The 20,292-nt window shown below is 46.7% G+C and overlaps 1 pseudogene; it reads left to right on the top strand.

Moving 5' to 3' along the window:
- The first annotated feature begins 1,459 nt into the window (after nt 1-1,459).
- Nucleotides 1,460-11,944, top strand: LOC114854843 (D(2)-like dopamine receptor; annotated as a pseudogene).
- The last annotated feature ends 8,348 nt before the right edge of the window (nt 11,945-20,292 follow it).

Raw genomic sequence — 20,292 nt, 5'->3', positions numbered from 1 at the left:
AACAGTAGATTCTCTCTAATGGTTACACACTATTATTATTATTATTATTATTATTATTATTATTATTTAGCATTTTTTCAGGACCTAAACAAACCACGCAGAGCATCATAATGTACTGTACAGCATGTGTTTCATGGCTGCTGTGGCCACGATCTCCCTCCTTCCTGACCTGTCACACCTAATTTTGTTATGAGCCCACTGCTGCGCTGCCATTAGGAGACTCCAAGGTGATCGGTATCAGCAGCTGGTTTTCCTTTTGCTTCCTCACATTCTGTTGTGGACAATAATATGACTGAAACCATTGATGAAGAGAGTGGAAACATAGACTGGGTAAATCTTTAAAAAAGCCTTTGTGTATTGGAGCCAGGTCTCGTTGTCTTTCTCTTCAGTTCTGCCACTGAGAGAGAGATGCGAGAGAGCGAGTAAGTGGAGAGATGGGGCCATTTGTTACTCATCTAGACACCGGTGTGGGCCATTACTCCAGCGCATTGTTATCTGGACAGAAGCCACGGGAGGATTGGGAACAATGCGAGGAAGGATGTAGTGCAAGGACAGAGCCCAGGACCAGAGCCAACAGGAGTTCCGGGTTGGCAACACAGACTTATACCCCTCCCCAGGAGCTAACCTCACTGACACTGCTTCAAAGGCCACTCAGCCAAGCCCTCTTAAACTCAACCATCCTTCCTAGTTTTCTGATCTTTTTAGGTCGTGTAATAACCGTTCAGATGAAGCAGGGAAACACCTTTACGTAATCATAAATTGCAAGCAATTAAGTTTTCGGGGATTTCTGCTGAGCTTTTAGGGAGTTGGTTGAATCAATAGGACCTCTGTCTTGTGGCAGGCAATCGACCTGGCGTGCCAGCTTAGTTTTTTTCTTCATTCAGGTACAATAGACCACTAATGCAACAGTGAGCAGCAGAGAACTTACACTGTCCACTGGGTGGATTTCAAAAGCGTTTACCAGTCCATATGACGACTGTTGCTGGAGCCAGGCCGACGTCTCCCCCGCGGGCCTCTACCCGGAACGACGCCGCCACCACCGTCTGATGGTTCAGAATGCCGCTGAATGTTTTATTTTCCTGCTAATGAGATGGTAAAATGTTGCGTCTGCTAAAGACCTTTCGTCGACAACACTTCTCCTCCGGTAGGTGTTCAGAATTCTTCACTCCCATGTCACCGGGACGTCTCCATGGCGACGTTTAGCAGCGCAGAGAGGCTCTGAACGAGTCGGAGCTGTTCGGGCCGGACGAGGGAACGGCAAGCGCGGAGGCCCCGTGGCAGGACTAGGGGATAGAACTCTACGGCCATGGCCTCAACTCCCTCTCATTCCTGGCCATCGTGTTTTGGGAACGGTGCTGGTGTGTCTGGTGTGCATCGGAGGGACGCTTCCCTCCATACCACCACCAACTAACCTGGTGGTCACCTGGCTGTGGCCGACCTCCGGTGGCCTCGACTGGTCATGCCCTGGGCCGTGTACCTGGAGGTAAGGAGGGCCTGCTGGATTTGTGGGAGGTTTGGCTTTGCACTGTGTGTTTATTTATGTCTTTTGACAGGCGTAGCGAGAAGCGAGTCGTGCAAGAGAGCATCTCTCTTCAGTTGAACCATTTCCACGTCTATGCACTGCTTCCAACAACTGATGTAACTAGCTCCGGAGAAAAGGGTGATGTGAGGTGGAGACATAGAACCTAGGGTGTGGAAAGATGGATGAAATCAGATGCTTGGCAGTTTATTGAGGTTGCTGACACGGAGGAGGCAGGAGAGGAGAGGAGAGAGAGAGAGGAGAGGAGAGGGAGAGTGAGAGAGAGGGAGAGAGGAGAGGAGGAGGGAGAGGAGGGACCCTCCCGGAACTCGCACAGATGCCGTCAGGTTTAACGTGAAGGGGGAGCATGTATGAACAAGACTTAGTGTAAAAGGACGGCGGCATTTGGGCTTATTAATGTAGTGACAACGTGTGTGGGTGATAGCAGACAGTATGATGATGAAAAGCAGTGTTCTCTGTTCATGTTAAGCGCTGGGACGACATATTGAGCATTAACTATTACATAACCATACAACAACATGAGCACACAAACCTTCGACGTGCTGGAGGTAATGTGGCTGCTTCACAGCGACTGTTACTTTACATATGCTATACAACCCGGAGCCAAACTGAGAGCTTATGGCTGCTGTTCATTTTTATTTACACTCACATATTATTCACTCACTAATTGTCCATTTCCTCCTCGCCTACCACCTGCTTGTGTCGCTCGTCGTCCGGCGGCTCAATGAACCGCGCCGCTGCCAGGGACCCGCAGGCGTCCATGCTTCATGGAGTAACGCGTGTATACAGTACGTGGTGCAGAAGCCGTCTTTGGGAGCTCAGGCCCTCCGCGTGCAGCTCCAGAACAGCTTGTTTTGCCCACCCAGGCCTGAAACCCATCTAGCGAAGTCTGGCCTTGTTCATCAAATAAGCCACCCCGCTGCCCCCCATTTTCCCCTGTTGCCGACCTCCCTTCTCAGAGAGACAACGGCAGGTCAAGCAGAATGAAGCACAACACACCCACTGAACCACAGCTGACAAATTAAAGAGGATTTTATCCCATGAAGGGTGAGTTCAAGCGCCTGTGAAAATCCTTGGCGGGGTCCAGTCATGTGTTTCACAGTCATGCTGTAAAAAGCATGTGCTGCGTTCCACGATCAAGTTGTGCTGTACACCCTCCGAGGAATCGCTTCACTTTCGATGCAGGCAAAGCTGTTCTGACTGGCTAACGTGGAAGTTTGACATCAGTCCGGGAGTTGTTTCTTGCTTCTGCAGGGTTCTCTGGGATGAGAAGAGACTGAGCATCGCTCTTCCCACAAACACTAATCACATGTGCCCCCCCCCACACAACCCCCCGCTCCCCGGACCTTCAGTTTGATTTAAACTATTCTGGAAGCAAGTGGTTGTATTGCAGCCATGACGGATCGTTGAGTTTTCCACCATTCATCCGCTTGGATTTGTTCAGTCCTCGGCACATGCAGCCTATGACCCGACTATGGAAACGTGTCCATTGTTCTACAGAGGTTACTTTTCCTTGGGGTCGAGTTCGTATGAGCGCTGCTGTTTGGCTGAATGTCAAACAACCGCACCTCACCTCCACCCTCCCACCTCAGCCTACAACTCAGCCTCCACTCAGGCTCGTATTAAGCGCACAACATGTTAACACATCTGTTACAAACAACCCCATCATAGCTTAAAAGAGAGGTTGGTGGAGCAGGCAGCAGTCAGACTAATGTTTGACTCACATTGTTGTTTTTATTTTCACAGACCGTTTTGTCGCGTTGGTTTCAAACTACACCTGCAATTTATCTAATTTTCTTCTCAGAGCACCTGGTTTCTCTTTGTGCCGTGCATTCTGGATCAATGCGTTCACTAGTCAGTCCTGAGATGCTCAGAATGCAGTTTTTTTATTTCTTGTCAGCATGGTAACACACTCAAGGGCTTTACAGATTTACTAGGCAACGTGCATGATGGGTCACTCCTGCAAATCCCATTTATGCAACTCTGTGATTACACCCTGGTTTTTATGTGCTAAGATGAAGTCAGGCTGGGTTTGGGTTGAGGTGAGGAGGAGTTAGATTGAAGCGGTTAACGGGCTTGTATTTGTGTTGAGATGCGCTGTCTGTCTCCTCAGATCTTCGCGTTCCCCCGTTGCCCGCCGTCGCCGTCCTTCCCGTCGCGGTACACTGTATATTCCCAGCTGGGTTCAGTAGTCAGGCGGTGCAGCTTGGATCCCATTTATCTTTGTCAGACAGTTATTACCAGGCATTATGGAGCCAAAGTGAGCCTGTCAGTCTGGGGTGGGGGGGGGGGGGGGGGGGGGGGGGGGGTGGGGGGGGGGGGGTGGGGGGGGTGGTGGGGGGGGGGGGTTGGGATGGTGGGTGTGGGTTGTGTTTGTGTTTTGGGTGAACCCTGTTGTTTCTGTGGACTGGCGTTAACGTCCTTCTGAGAATGAAAACTTAAATCGGCAGTGAACCCTGTCCTGTCTGCTAGCTGCCTAACAGCACGTCCGTCATCATCTCTCCACACTCGACTACAACATGCTGATTGCATCGAAACATATACAAATTCATTCATTCAATAAGACTGATCGTGTCTAAACTAGCATAAATGTATTTTAGACCACTTGGCGGCGTCGGCTCGGGGGCCATGAAGCACCCGGTGCCGTTGCCTCCTCTCCGTGTGGACGTCCCCCTCCTCCACTGGCCTGTCCACGTTGCCTAATCGGCCTGTCTGTGTCCCGCGCAGGTGGTCGGCGGCGCCTGGCTCTCAGCCGGCTCACTGTAACATCTTTTCACGCTGTATGTGATGATGTGCACTGCCAGTATCCTCAACCTTTGCGCTATCAGCATGACAGGTGAGTGCGTTCACGCGCTGTGAAGCTACGGTGTTGCCGTGACGTCAAGTGTAAATGTGTGGTGAAATATTTCCATATTCTTTCATTTTCCCTCAATTAGGAAGAGTATTTCAAACCCCCCCAGAAGACTTCAAACCCCAAATCCGCAGATGGAGTGAGCACCTGTGTGCTGTGTGTACTGTGTGGAGGTTTTATAGGATGCTTCCCAGTGGCTCTCACTGAGGAGTGTGAACCTCTCTTTACTTGATAAACGACGGAGGAGACGCTTCGTACCTGTTTCGCGGCTCTGTGCCAGATCCATTAAACTTTTATCAGGTTGCCTTGAATTTCAGGGCCACGTCTAAACGTTCGGTGGTGGAGCATGGGGGGGGGGCGGCTCTCTTCCTTTGAAATACAAAAGATCAAAGCCCCATATTCCTTTACTGATATGATTGTAGCATCCAGCCACCTGCACCAGCTCCGTAAAGTGTATTAGAGTTTTCTGTCATCCAGTTTTAACCATCATTTATTTTGGAACAATTTTTTTATTAACTGTTCTTTTCGATCTGTTTTTTTCGGATACCAGAAGACCATCTTACTGGGAAATACATCCCAACACATTGTCAGTACTGGTCTTTCATTAGCTGCATTTGGTGAAGGCGACTCTTTCTTCCACGTATGTTGGGAAGATAGTTGACACACCAACTATTTTTCTTTCCCCTTTCTATAATTTCACTAAGAGCCTAAACCTATTTTTCCAAGGAGGTGTCTCAAAACACCTCTTGTCCATTTGACATTGTACCCGTTTTGTACACTATAATCAATAATTCATTCACCATCTGGCAAATCCCAGCCTATTTCAAATACTCCTGTTATAGAACCAACTATAACACAAAAAAACTCCAATCTTTCTCCTGGGATCCTGGTTACCTTGACTAAGGTCTTAGAGGGAGGCTCTTTAAAAGAAGCCTGGGTAGAAAAATGAACACTGATTATCCTCGACAACTCTCCCTGAGTGTTGCTACTGTACATCAGCCACAGCCCTTGGTTAGAGCTCAGACAACTGGATGGGACAGCTACTGTTTGTCTGGTGGTGTTCCTCAAGGTTCTGTCTTCGAGCCATGTTTATACTCTCGTCCCTCTTTAGCTGATTACAATTATTTAGGGGATGATCAATTATATAGTTTATCTGTTTTAGGATGCAAAATATCTGATCTGCTAACTGAATCAACACCAGTATGAGAAACATTCTTATTTCCTGTCCCGAGAGTCCCAGATAGTGCTGGTCTGTTACATCTAACCTACATTGGAGCATCTGTTGCGGGCCAAGTTTCAGGTCCTACCAGCTTGCATGTGTGTCTTTCACTGGTAAATATCTAAAACCTAATAAGGTTTTGACGTCCAGTTTTTGCCCACGATCCCCTAACAGTAATATTATATATGCGATGGGTATGTACAGCGAGATAAGAGCCCACCCCGGACCTTCCTGCTCCTTAGTTGAAAGTTTTAATGCTCCTCTGTGGTTTCAAGTTGAAGCTTTCAAAACTCCTGTACAGTGCTGTATATACATTACAAACTACTGCTGTAACCCAACAGGTCTTCTTTGATCTTGCAGTAGCATGACGCTACAGTACGTGTTCACTGTGACTGGCGCTCGGGTGGAGCTCCACAGGCCTCTTTTTAGTTTCACGCCACTCCTACCGTCCAACGGTTAATTGCTCTGATTGTATTTGGTCACACTCCTGCCAGCGTGCACGTTTTACGCGTGCGGGGGGGCACGTTTTTAGTGCCTGCTGCTCTGTGGTTGATTGAGCGTGTTAAACAGCTTGCGGTAACACACAACTTGTTCGAGCTAATGAATGTTGCAGCACCGGGGGCCCTGTCGCTGACAACACATCTGCATGATCAACCTATCGGCAGGATCATTTATTCATAGCGGCGAGGATTTGTCGCCCGTTATAGGAACGAGAGCCCCTCACCTCAAACGGCGCGTTGTTTGGAGCGCCGAGCCGTTCGCCCGCGCCTTCACATTCCGGGCGGCCTTGATCAATAAACCGCTTGCATTATTTTTCACCACGCTCCGCTTTTATCAGAGCAGACAGCGATTTTTCGGTGAGTCCCCACGGGCTTTCGGCTCTGGGTTTTCTGCCCCGTGTTGTGCCTGCAAAGAAGTAATTAGCCTGATGAGGATAAACAATCATGGCACTTATATCTGGGCGTCAAACACATAGCATCACACTCACGTGAGGTCGGGGTCCGGCGTAATTGCTGCCTGCTCTCTTTGAGCCGTTGCTGAATCTACTTTTTTCCAGACTCATTATGAGAGTCTTGGCGTCATTGTAGGCTGATTAGCTCTTAATCAAAGCTCCACTTGGTTTTTATTTTTGGTGAGGGCCCAAATTGTTTCAAAAATAGAATGCCTGGTTTGCTGCTCTATTGTTGCTCTCTATATCACACCCCTTCTCTCAGCGGCGCGTGTCTTCGCATCCCTGAAGTCCTTTCTTTTCTTCCTCTCTCTAATTAGTTTCCTGTTCTATATCACACTTTTGTCATCGTTCTGCGTGTGTGGTGTCTGTTCTGCAGTACACAGCAGTGGTGATGCCTGTTTTGTACAACCCACACGCACCGCTCCAGGAAGCGAGTTCTGGTGATGATTGCCACCGTGTGTCCCTGGCTTTCGCCGTCTCTGTCCCCTTCCCCTTCTTTTGGCTTTCAACACCACGAGGTCAGGTCAATAATATTAGGAGTTTATTGATCCTTTCACTATATTAACAGTTAAGTTATTCAGGCTGGGGAATTGAATGCATGCTGTCCAAGGCTCTATTCTGAAAACCCAGGGTCATGGTTTAGAGTCAAGCACATGAGAGCAAACTAAATGGGAAATCAAAGGCACAACACCCCCACTCTAGTTTCATCAGAGCCAGGCTTCTTACCAATCTATCACGCCTCCGTCTTTTGTTGCGCCTCATTGATATACGTCAGATGCTGGTGAGACAGGTTTGCCATTTGAGCAGTGTCGTACTTCTACTTGTCAGCAAATTTGCATCGCATGGTATTACAGCAGTTTCTCTAGTTTTCTCTAAATAGGGAACGGAAGAAAAAACGAGCAAATCAGACTATTTTAATTAAGCTGGGTGTAGTTTTGCATGCAGGTTTCTCTAGCCACTATTGTACAGTAACTGCAACTCTATGCTGATTATTTAGCCGAGCATATGTATTTATTTTATTCTTCCTGGGACTCAATATGAGGTCAATGCCCTATTGTACACGTTTCTGGGGCCTCAAATGCGCTGTATTGTAATTAGTTATTTGGTCCCTGTGGTGATGCTGTAGCCCTCAAAGATTACACTGCTCTCACTTAGGCACGTGCAAATCTGTATTTCTATGATAAACTGTAAACGCTAGACTATAATATTATAATGAATAAACAGATTTGTCCAATGTTGTTTCGGTTTTCAGCTACTGTTCTTAAGGTCCCTTTATGCCTTAGTTAAACTCCACTCACTGCGGCTTGCTGTAGGAGATGCTAAATCTAAAACGTTAAGAAAGTAAGAAATTGTGTGAAACGAAAATTAAACAGAATGTGAGCTGCTATTTTAAATTCTATAGTAGCCTGCAGACGGATGTATGGCTGCACCACACAATTAAGAGCATTAGTCCGACACAATGTAAAGCTACTCGCAGAGATAAGAGCTTTGGTGTATGAGTGAAATACAAATACTAATGATTGCAGCACTCGGCTGTTTTTTTGGTCTGCAATGCGACCACGCATTCGGCTGAAGGAGGAGCCCGTGGATGCGCGACGAGTTCAAGAACCTCAATCGTCCTTCGGAAAGAAACGGGCTGAAAAAACACAGTCTAGAATTTAAATGCTGCGTGAGAGCCCTTGGATAAATATATGGAATCGAGAAAGTGAGGTGGTTTTAGAGAGTAGTCCGCAGAAATATAACCAACTCTGGCCCTTGTTTCCGTCTGTCTGTTCATTAAGAAGGGCTCTCGCGGCACTTCTCATGCCATTTACAGGCCATGCGTATTTTACGGTGCGATCTAAACCTGCGTCCTTTTCAGTTTAAACCCCGCACCGGCAGCTTCCAGGACTTAATTGATTGGAAAAAAACTGTCTCCATTCACTTCTATTATTGCATCAGTTGCTCTGAATTTATGGTGCCGTTATGGTCAAATGAATCACGCCTCCATAGTGAGCGCGTACGATATAACATGTTTCCGATCACTATGCACACTGTATATAAAAGGGGACAAAACCACCAAGGTCGTTTTAATGAGCATGCACTAGGGTCCGAGGTCAGCAGTTTACACCTACGTCCCTTTTATTGCCTATCAATTTGAAGCTCTTTCAACAGTTCTTTCCTTTTTTTTTTTTTTCCAGATGACCCGCTAGGTGGTGCCTCCATCTCGAACCCGACTTCGTCATCTACTCCTCCGTGGTGTCCTTCTACCTGCATTTCATTGTCACGCTGCTGGTCTACATCCGCATCTATGTCTTCCTCAGGATGAGGCGGAAGAGGTCTCCTTCTTGACCAGCCCTGCAGAAAGGGTCCAGCCAGGCTCCACCCCCCGCCATCGTGGTGAGACCCTCACATATGCCCCACTTTTTTAATGAACTTCCAGTACGAGTCCTTACTAATGCTGTTTATATACTAATAAGTGCACCTGCTTTATAAATAAGTTAGAAGCCCATTGATAGGAATAACTAATAACTTCACAGCAGCAAAAACAACTGAACTGCAGTTTGGATTCACTGATCTTTATATGACTGTTCATGTCCCATTTGTTCTAACATATAAACGGTGGTAACTGAGATATTACAGTTTATTATGAGTGTTACCCAGAAAGGGAAAACGCCTCATCTATCTATGGAGGTTAAATACGTGGGACAAAATGTCAAAAGGTACTTTTGTGCTTCAGATGAGCTGATCTTTTGTATTTTTGCTCACGTTTATGCACATTCAAATAAGGACTTGCAAATACCTTTACCTTTGTGTTCGACCTTTCGGTTGGAAAGAGTGTGCGAGCCTCATAACTATTTGATTACAGTAGGAAAATAAACATGTAAATCACAGTGATGCACAGGAGCAGTGTTGTCAGGGACACGGTGAAATTACCCTGCAGGTACAGTAACAGACCGGTTTTTATCGCACGCATGAATTTCCATTTGTTACATGCATATAAAGTCAGAAGGATATCAGAACTGCTCGAACGACCTTTGACCTCTCTGTAAGTGTAGATGCTTCTCAGGTCAATAGATCAAACTGTACCGTCACTGTAAAACCAAGGTTCAACGCAACACCGCTAAACATTAAGCAGTTTATTTTGAGAATCACGCGTCAAAGCTATGTTTAGTTCTTAATAATGTTAATAATAATACAAAATATGCTCGACTCGTGTGTGTCAGTTTACAGTGACAACCACTGTCAGCTCTTTCCTTTCTAGTCTTGTCCCAGTTCCACAGCCAATCGATCAACACAGCGTTTGCTTCACGAGCAGGACACGTGGTGACACGAGTTGCAAACATTAGTATCAACTCATTTTTAAAATATGCGGCATAAAAAAAAGCCACCATTAGAATTCAGGGGCTTCTCTTTGTGCTTGGATTCATTCCACAAACAATTTTCCCCTCCGCCGCACACAGATTCGAAGTCGTTGTTCATTTAGCGGTTTGGGATATTGTGGCGGCTCAGCCACAGTTTGGGATCTCATTTCATGAGTGGAGTCACCGTTGGAGGATCGGAGCCCTGGAGCGGCTCAGCCAGAGACACAGTTACAATTTTGAAATAACATAATACGACCCCCGAGCAGTCATCAGCTGAGGGAACGTTTGATACGAAGGAGGGGATATTCAAGCCTTTGCTCCGGTTCAGAGGCGACAACCTTTATTTTTCATGGGAAGCTTTTCTTTTAACAGCAACACGTTTAGCTCGGACTGAAAGTGACAGAAAACCCAATTATGTCTGCTGCTATTCTTTCTTTGAATAGAGAGAATACAAGAATCAATAAGCTTCATATACTCCACACACATTATTCACCCGCAGAGGGTTTCAACACATCCTCTGAAAAGCTCTATCTTGATCTTCCCCTCTGATTTCTCAGGAAACGTGTCTCCAAGAGGAAACTCCCGAACAAGCGAAGCAGGACCTTCATCACCTATAACTGATTAAAGTGGTACGTGGTATTAGTCCCTGCCTTTCTCTCTCCCCTGGTGCCTGACTAACTCTCGCTTAAGTGTGTTGGCGTACTGTTACTTTATAGCCACACGAAGGAGGGTGCGTTTTTAGCTGTTCATGGGGTGTGGGTCTGTCCGCGCTAGCTGCTCCTCATGTGGTCTCTGCCGGGGTCTGAGAAGCAGCCGAGCTCGTGCCTTCGCGTCCCTGCTCCTGCTCCGTCTTGACGCACTGCAAGCAGCACCTGATAATCCCCAGGCGCTCGCAGTCAGCCGGAACGCAAATCTGTCATTTCTTCTTCTTCCTCCCTGAGGAAAAAAGTGCGACGAAGACTGCGTGCGAAGAAAAAAATAAAAAGAGATTCATATTTGTTGCCGGCTGGAAATGAAGCGCGGCAACTGGCAGGAGTCATTCCTCTACGCACAGTTTGTGGATTGTTGGAGCTTCAGAAGGTGAAAAAATCAATGAGCAGGCTATAAAATTAAATGTTGGCAGGGTAATGAATACACTGTAGTAACAGTATGATACATGCTGAAAACTATAACTGTGCACTAGGTTCATAATGTGGCTTGGAGGCACTTTGTGCGTTCTCTCTGGATTTGTATTGGCCAGCTCCTCATTTATTCATTACTTTTTAGGATGAGTTGTGAAACTTTGAAACTTATTTAATATTTTCCAACTTAAGGTAATAGAAAAAATCCCACCACGATCATTATTCTTTAGAAAGTGTGTTAGTTCAAGAAATAAAATAAGCATAAGAAACCTTAAATGTCCCGCATTGGGGAAATTACCTCTCACAACAGCAGTACGATGAGCAAGAATACAGGTACAGAACAGTTTGGTGTTGGCACAGTACAAAGCGTACAGTACATTTAGATGTAAACATGTTGATCGATTATAAAAGTTTCTGAGTTGATGACCCTCGGCCCGATGCGTCTCATCAGCAGAGCGTGGAGCCTCTGGGTCCGTCAAAGCCCACCCTGCTCTCAGGATGCCATGTGGCGCAAGCACACCCGAACGCGGCCGGCGGAGCACTCGCGCGCTGCCCGCCTGTGGACACGCAGAACTACTTGCACATCGCCACGCTTCCTGCGGCCGCACGCGAGCTGGACCCGAGCAGCATCCGGGAGGAGGGGGAGGGAGGGGGAGGAGGAGGCAGCGGGCGGGCGGACAGCAACCAGGGACGAGGTCCTCCCGTCAGGATGGGCTGCGAGTGAAGGACCCTGTCCACGGGCGAACGCACACGTTCTCTGAGGGCGTCTCCTCACTCTCACACCAACAACCACCGCTTCCGAGCATGCACACCCCGGGAGAAGAAGGCCACCGATGCTGGCCATCGTGCTGGGTGAGTACAGGACACAGGGCCCCCACGAAACCTTCACCATAACGCCTAATGACAGGCCGTTTTAAATGGCACATAAAGCAGCTGCCCCTGCATCCCTCAATGTGTGCTGCGTCCCATTTCCCTGCTCTGCATTTCTCCCCGGCCGTGAACGGCAATCACTTTCTCCATGCGCACACCCCCCCCTGCCTTCCCCCCCCCTTTTCTCCAGACTCACAGTAAATCAAGCAGAAATGTCGGCCTCGCGGACGCGCCGCCCCGGCTCCTGACGCAGCGGCCGCAGCCAGCTTTCTGTGAGATGGTCCAGTTACCACCTCTGGCACGGCGCAGGCCTCCCACGAAGACACAATCAGCAGCGTCCGATTATATTACAGAGGCGTCAGTGAAAGCGAGATGCCCTCAGCTCCGCCCACTTCCCACCTGTCCTTTTAGCAAAATCACTGTTTAAAAGAGTGCGGTGAGCAAAAATGTAACAGATTCATCATATTGTTGGTTATTATTATAAATGTACATGTTATCATTATAAGCTAGTATAATGACAACTGTCCTTCAGTTGATCACAGTGATGTAACCACAATTGTAAACGTTGAGCTTCAGATAACACATAATGCTAAAGATGAAGCTGCAGCCTATTATACTACAACAGCAGTACAGTAGTACTATATATCAGTAGGCAGTATCTGGACGCGAGGCTCCTGAACCTTGGACTGATCTATTTAGATCTATTAATCCAGGATGCGTTCATATTTACTGCGTAGCTTGGTTAACTGACCTTTTCACAACCTCCTGTACTCGCGTCGTGGCCCGGCCTCAACCCTCATTAACCGTTGCTTCGGTTGAACACGTGACCCCTGGTTTTCACTGCGCACACGTAGTTTTTTGACTAAAGCTCAGTGACTGAACATTGCAGGTTTACCTACACATGAATATATCCTTATTAACACATATGCTTTTTTTTTTATCTCCGCTGCCTCTTCCTCCCCCTCACATTACACTTTCATTCAACACGTTTCGTGTTCACATTCCTCCATCTCCTTGCTCTACTTGCACTAAGCACAAATTAGGTGTAGAAAATAAAGAAAATACCTCTCTCTGTAAACTTAAACCTTGATGTCTGGTTTTGAAGGATCTTCTGATCAGACACTTTACCCCAGGATCTGTACCTCACAAGGATTCAAGTTCTCAGCCATGAAACTAACCAACCTACTTAATGTTGAAGCGGCCCAAACTGGGATCTTTGTAAGAAACCACCTGAGACTGCTTTGAGACCAATCTGCTCAAAAAGGACATCTTTACCTCTGATATTCAAATTACCACGACAAGAGAAGTCGTGAAGGCGGCTTGCGGCGTGAACAGTCAGACCTCTGGAGCCTTATTTCATTTCAGAAATAACCGGTTGTTCGCCGTTCGAGTAAACGCTTGCCTCTTGAGTTTTTTTGGTATTCTTCAAATGTAAGTCTTTGCCTTCATTGAACATCAGCACTGTATTCTTGACCAGAGCTCCAATTTAGAAAACATTTACATCTAACAACGGGAGACAGCGTTGGTGTTGGGATAATCCGAGACAATGGCCCGCCGTACCGCCCGTGCCTCTTGTATCTGACTTCTCTCGTGAAAACCTCAGACATTGTGAAACATTGCGCTTTCAGCAAACACTTCTATCCTACCTCCATCCATTAACGCAATAACAGACTGTTAACGGACTACATAAACTTCTGCTGTGAAAAACACTGTTCCCACCAGCGGGTTCGGTGTTTCACCACCAGCAAGCCATGGGTCACCCCTGATATTAAGCTCTGCTAAAGGAAAGAAAGAGCATTTAAATCAGGGGACGAGGAGCTGAGGAGGCAGAAGGAGCTGAGGAGGAAAATCCGTGAGGGGAAGTCCAGCTACAGGAGGAAGATGGAGGAGCAGCTGCAGCAGAACACATTCGTGAGGTGTGGAGGAGCCGGAAACCATCTCAGGCTCAAAGCTCCACACCACAGGCAGGGTGACCTGAGCTGGGTCAACGAGCTGAACTCACACTTTAAATAGGTTTGACCAAGCACCCACTCCCCACACCCCAGCAGCTGCCTCCGAACCTCTTGTCACCTCAATACCACTGGATTACCAGCCCCCACAGCCCTTCACACCTTTACACAAAAGGCCCTCCACCCTCAGCCCTGACGACTGGGACTCATCCCAACCACACCCCCTCACTTCACACCACACTAAGTCACTTCCTCAAACCCCCACTTCACACCACACTAAGACACTCCCTCCACCCCTATCCTTCTCCAGCACCCAGGTGAGAAGTGAGCTCAGAAGATCAAGGCCAGGAAAGCAGCTGGACCAGACGGCATCAGCTCCCAGACTCCTTAAAAGTCCTGTGCGAGCGAACTGTGTGGAGTTTTATGGAGCATGTCTTCACATGAGCCTCAAGCTTGAGGGTGGTACCACAGCTCCTGAAAGACCTCCTGCGTGGTACCATTGCCCAAGACAACCGCACGCCAAAGCCCCCAGCAAGCTTTCCCCCCCCCCAGTACCATTGGCTCTGACATCACACCTGATGAAGACACTGGAGAGACGGGTCTCTGGGTCACCTCCGCTCTGCGGTGGGAACCTACCTGGACCCCGCTGCAGTTCGCCTACCGACACGGCATATGAAGTAGACGACGCTGTCATCTTCCTCCTACATTCGAGCCCTTTCCCACCTAGAGAAGCCCCGGCAGCACTGTGAGGATCATGTTCTTTACTTCTCCATGCCTCAACACCATCCAGCCGATGCTCTAAACACAAAACTGGAGGAGGCTGGTGTGGACCTTGATCTGACGGAGTGGATTATGGACTTCTTCACAAACAGCCTCAGTTTGTGAGAGCCAGGGACTGTGTGTCTGACACTCTCTGACCTGCAGTGTGGGGCCCCACAGGGGACTGTACGGGCCCCCTTCCTTTTCAACCCTCTACACGTCAGACTTCAGACACAACACGGACAGCTGTTTCTGCAGAAGTTCTCTGATACTCTGCGATCGTCGGACTGATCACCGATGATGACGATGCAGAGTACAGAGGACTCACTCAGAACTTTGTGGACTGGTGCCAGCGGAACCACCTCCTGATCAATGTAGGGATGTAGTGTAATGTAGTGGTGGATTTCCGCAGACAGCAGCTTGCTGTCATCCCACTGATGCACACCGGAAGGGACATTGAGAGGTGGACTCTTACAAGTACCTGGAGTGCATCTGTAACAATAAACTGGACTTACTCATAACACGGATGCACTGTACAGGAAGGGTCGAGCAGACTCTAACCTGCTGAGGAGACTGCGGTCTTTTGGGTGAAGGGGCCACTCTGAAGACCTCTATGACTCTGGTGGTGGCATCAGCCATCCTGTACGGTGTGGTCTGCTGGGGGCAGCAGCATCACAAGCGAGGGCCAGGAAGAGACGGGACAGGATCATCAAGAAGTCCACTCTGTCCTGGGCTGCACTCTGGACACGTTGCAGGAGGTGGTGAGAGAAAGGTCCTGGCTAAACTGACATCCATCATGGACCAGTCTCTCACCCACTGGAGGACTCACTGTCTGCTCTGGAGAGCAGCTTCAGTAGCAGACTGATCCACCCTCGCTGTTGAAGGAGAGATATCGTAGATCCTTCCTACCTGCTGTGCTGTCAGACTGTACAATCAGAACTGTTGACCACCACTCCCACCACAGTCACTCACCCACTGCATCAGTGGTTTATATAGCAACTGCTCTGCACAATATTTGTGTAAATCTGTGACCAATCATGTATTGTTACCGGTACAAATCTTATAACCCATTACTGTGCAATAACCCTGCAATGACCTCAACTCACTCTAACTGTACTGTACTGCTTGTACTGTGCACACAAACTGTTCTGTACCTGTATTCTTGCTCATCTGTACTGGTTTTGTGAGAGGTAATTTTCCCCACTGCGGGACTATTAAAGGTTTTTTCTATTCTTATTCTTATTCTTATCCATCCATCCATCCATCCATCCATCCATCCCATCCATCCATCCACCATCATCCATCCATCCCATCCATTTTCAACCAGCTTTCTGGGGCCGGGTCGCAGGGGCAAGCTTCTGAGCAGAGCGTTCCAGATTTCCCTCTCCCCGCACACTTCCTCCAGCCTCTTCCGGAGGACCCCAAGCGTTCCCAGCCCAGACCGAGGTGCATACGTCTCCCCAGCGGTGTGGGTCTTCCAGGCAAAGTCATTCTATGCTCAGATTCCAGCTCAGCTTTAATTCAATAAAATCATTTTCATACCAATAGGCAGGAATTAATTAATGCAATTTGGTAGCAGCGTCAACCTCGAAGGCAAAAGGTCTGCGTTGATCCCCCCCCGCCTGGCATCAGGTGTGCCCTCTTGAGCAAGACACTCTTCGACGCTAGCTCCCCGAGCGCCGCTCATGTGGCAGCTCCTGCTCCGGAATGAAATCCAAGGGGGGATGGGTCAAATGCAGAGAACAAATTTCTTCCACCTGTGGACAATAAGGGTTAATTCTCTTCTCTTCTAAACATAGCAGTTACATTTATGCATGTACCGGCACACACACAAGAGATTAAGAGGAACAGATGGCAGATTCACTGGCAAAGGAGCCAATCAAACAGGAAGGTTTATGGATATTAGTAAGCAGATGCGAAATCCGTAAAAGTAAAATTCATCATAAATGGCAAAATAACTGGGTAAGGGACGACCAGGCAGACAATCTGTATAAAATTCCAGAGGGAAGTAGGGAAGATGAGGGCAGCATCTCTACTCTGGTCCACACTCCAGCATAGTACTGTAGGTGGCAGTAAGGTGGCACCTTTCAGTTAGTTACCACCACCGGCCATTAAAGAAAAAAAAAGAAGGAGCCGCGCATTTGGGTCCTTCCGACAAGCAGATGTTAACCCTCATATTGCAGGAGACGCTCCTCATTGGCTCGGTTCACCTCATAAACATACAGTAAACATATAGTTTCGGTCATGGTTGTGACAGTTGTGTAGATCTGTTACACATTAGTGTAGTGAAGGGGAGAGAGTTTAATTTGTGTTGGTAAAAGGTTCGAAATGTTGTTTTTAAACAGAAGTGTTGAGTGTAGATTGTTTTACTCATTGTATTATTCCACACGCATCCTCGTTTATTACCCTAACTTCATGTGTGCAGTCATAAATCATAGTGATCATCCCTTAAAATTTAATCTTTTTTATTTTCGGTGTATAGTTTGAAGCTGATGCAGTCGGAGGGGAACGTTGAAGAAGTCGTCATGACAGAAGTCTGAAGGTTTGCTCACTGTTATCTCATTCATCATACCTGATGCCCTGCAGCACTTTGTCTACTGGCCCACGATCAATGCCACGTGTTGTTGTTGCTCAGGTTTCAATGAAAGGTGCAGAATCCACTACACCCTCCAAAGGTGAAGTGAACCTCCTACTGGTTCCAGTCCAGACCAATCTGGAGACTGTAGCTGCTGCTGAGTCCTGACTGCAGCCTGTTCAGCACCCAGACACCCGGACCTCTAGTCCAACACACTTTATCCATAGTGATGATTGATTCAGTTAACCACCAGTGGATAACAGACATCTACTGTATGTGCTTCTGCAATGAGAGACACTTGTACAAATAGTAATTTTTTTGAATGAAATGTTCTTAGATGGTGGTTTGTTGTGTGTGATTTAAACCATTTACAAAGTGTTGGTCCTATGTTAATGCCTGAATCCTGCACATAATCAGAGGTTTTCGTAGGTAATTGCGTAACAGGTTTAGGAGGAGTTAAGAAACTAGGATCCTGGAAATTTGCATAAATGTTACATGCAGAAGTGATCCATTTCTCATTCTGCCTTGACTTTTATTTGGCAATTAAATTTTGTTAATTTATTTTATTTAATTTATTTTTTTTAAAAGACCGAAATCACTGCTTCTGGCTGGAGAAAAACTGTGAGAGACTCAAACGGTGTTCATTTTTACAACCACCATGAACCAGTAAATGTCTGAGCCTTCATTAGACACATGTAAATCTTAGAAAAAGTTGCATAAACCTCAGGGTTTGTGGGTAAACCCAGGAAAGCCAAACTCTCTCTGATGTCCTACCCTGAAACATTTGTTAAATATTCTACTTAACAGACAGAAAAAACAGGACTTTCTTTGTCCGATTAGATTCTGTACGCGCCTCAACCAACACTTGATGTGTAAATGTTCTCCTTCATCCATTGCATAAAGTAGCAGTTTTGTTGTTTGTTTGATGTTGAAGCAGAAAATGCATCATGAATTTTGAGAAGGTTTAAATCATTAGAGGATTATTTAAAGGCGTATAAATATAATCAACCAGCTCATATAAAACTCCACATTACTATAAGTCATGAATCTTCTATCACTAGAGAGACTGTTTTACGCACCTCCATCCTCACATGAGGACCTTTATGTAAACAAACATTGATTTTAAAACCATTTATTGAGCACCGCAAAAGCAAGGCATAATAGTAAACATCAACATCAAATTATAAGGAAATTAATTTAAACCTTTGTTAATTTGGAATGAAACCTATTTTATAAGTCAGGGCTTTAATAATAACAAATTGAGTCCAATCTTATTCAATCCATTCTTTAATTTTCTTTTTTAAAAACAAGTACAGGAGCTCCTGATGTCATTGTAGACTTTGTGCTTGAACGCGTTTAAAACTGAAGCAAACAACAAACAGCAGGTTTTGGTTCTGAGGCTTCAGTTCTACAGAAGCAGACTGTGGTGGTCGCGTTAGAACGGCACCAGGGGATCGTCCTTCTGTGGTGTTCCTGCACACCATTCACCGCAATCTTCCCTCGTTGCAAGGAAAGCCCCTGGAACAGCTTCACGTTGTGTAATGATCGGACCTCCGCGTGAATCTGCAGACAAAATCACAAATCAATAATCAGGGATCATTAACACCTATAATCGGATGTTTTAGTCCTATGCATTTGAAATAAAGATTCGCACAATAACGAGTTACACTTGACCAGAAAGTTTTTTTCCAGCCACCCCCCACCTGGCATCCGTTTTGTTTATGTAACACGGTTAAAATCATGCTCTTCTGGTTTGGTCCTTCCTCAAATTGGTTCTGCACCTGTGCACGAATACCACGTGTAAATTCAACAGCAACAGTTGAAGAATAAATAACAGCTGAACTGTAAGCTTACTCATGAACAAATTTTCTTTAATTTCGTCAGTTGCAGGTTTGGGCTCAGAGTATCCTCCAGGTACACTTGCCATTTCCCGAGAGTGAGGCCCGTGGGTAACGTCTGTTTTACTGGGGACTGGTCAGCAGGGTTCTCATGTGAGCAGCATTTATACTGTACTGCATTAAGGCTGCAGCACTGAAGGCGCCGAGCCAACCGGAGCAGCCGTGTGATACAGGTTAGAAAGTATGGAGAGGGATGGTCATGGTGTGGTTTTTCTTTCTACACTTCCATCAGCTTAACTTCTCCTCCGTAGAACTGGCAGGGCCTCAAAGATCGATGAGGGTGTGTAACTACAGTCCTCACGAACCTGCAGCCACAAACCCAAACTGTAAAAACTGTCCGTCCCTGCTGAGGGTTTGTTCAGCAGCTTTCTCATTACAACGTCAGTTAGTTAGAACATGCAACAATGGCTAGTCCTCACCTTGATGAGATGAGTTGTTCCACCAAAAACAAACTGTGATCTGTCTCGATGGCTTGTAACTCCTCATATGGCTTGTTAGTCTTCTCCTCCACTGGCCACTTCACCTGTGTAGGTGAACGACAGCAATAAAATTACATCAAAAAGAACAAGAGGACTGATGGGAGAATAAGAAAAATAAAAGGAAACTGAGCTCAACCAATCAACACAGTCTCTGGGTTGGTCATCAGCATCACTCGTCCCAGTGTAACCCACCAACATGCCGGTCCTCCATCGTCTCGAGGGTTTGTGAGTGAAGTGAAGTGAAATATGCGTCTAGTTGAATATTGAGCAGTCATATAGATGTTCACTGGGTACCAACCCCCGCTTCATATGTACATACTGTTGGATCTCCCTTTGGGTGGAGTATACAGTTAAATGTGGAATATAGTCCTGGCATTCATTAAGGTTGTTGCCAAAACCTCCATAACACAGCAAAACCAGCAGGCGCTTTTTTAAATTTTGTTGTAATCAGATAATTGAAATCAATATACTGAGTGAAGACATATTGGTGGATGGATTTTCAGTTGACTGCAGTCAAAGACGTGTCTCATAGCTGCATCGAGACCTGGCAGGCGACTCAACATTCATGCGTACCACAGATTTTCTTCTTTTTAAGTTTCTCGCCTTATGCGTTACTTCACAAGCCTTTCTTCAATTTCTGGCACTTCCCAAAACCTATGTTAAAATTTGAATTCAGATTTAGTATGGTGCACATCAGGCAGCCCTTCACACACAACAGAGGCTAGCTCTGAAAAA

Source organism: Betta splendens, chromosome 4, assembly GCF_900634795.4.
Source record: "Betta splendens chromosome 4, fBetSpl5.4, whole genome shotgun sequence".
Classification (NCBI taxonomy): Eukaryota; Metazoa; Chordata; class Actinopteri; order Anabantiformes; family Osphronemidae; genus Betta; species Betta splendens.
The sequence above is the reverse complement of the archived record's forward strand: the minus strand, read 5'-3'. Positions and strand labels throughout refer to the sequence as shown.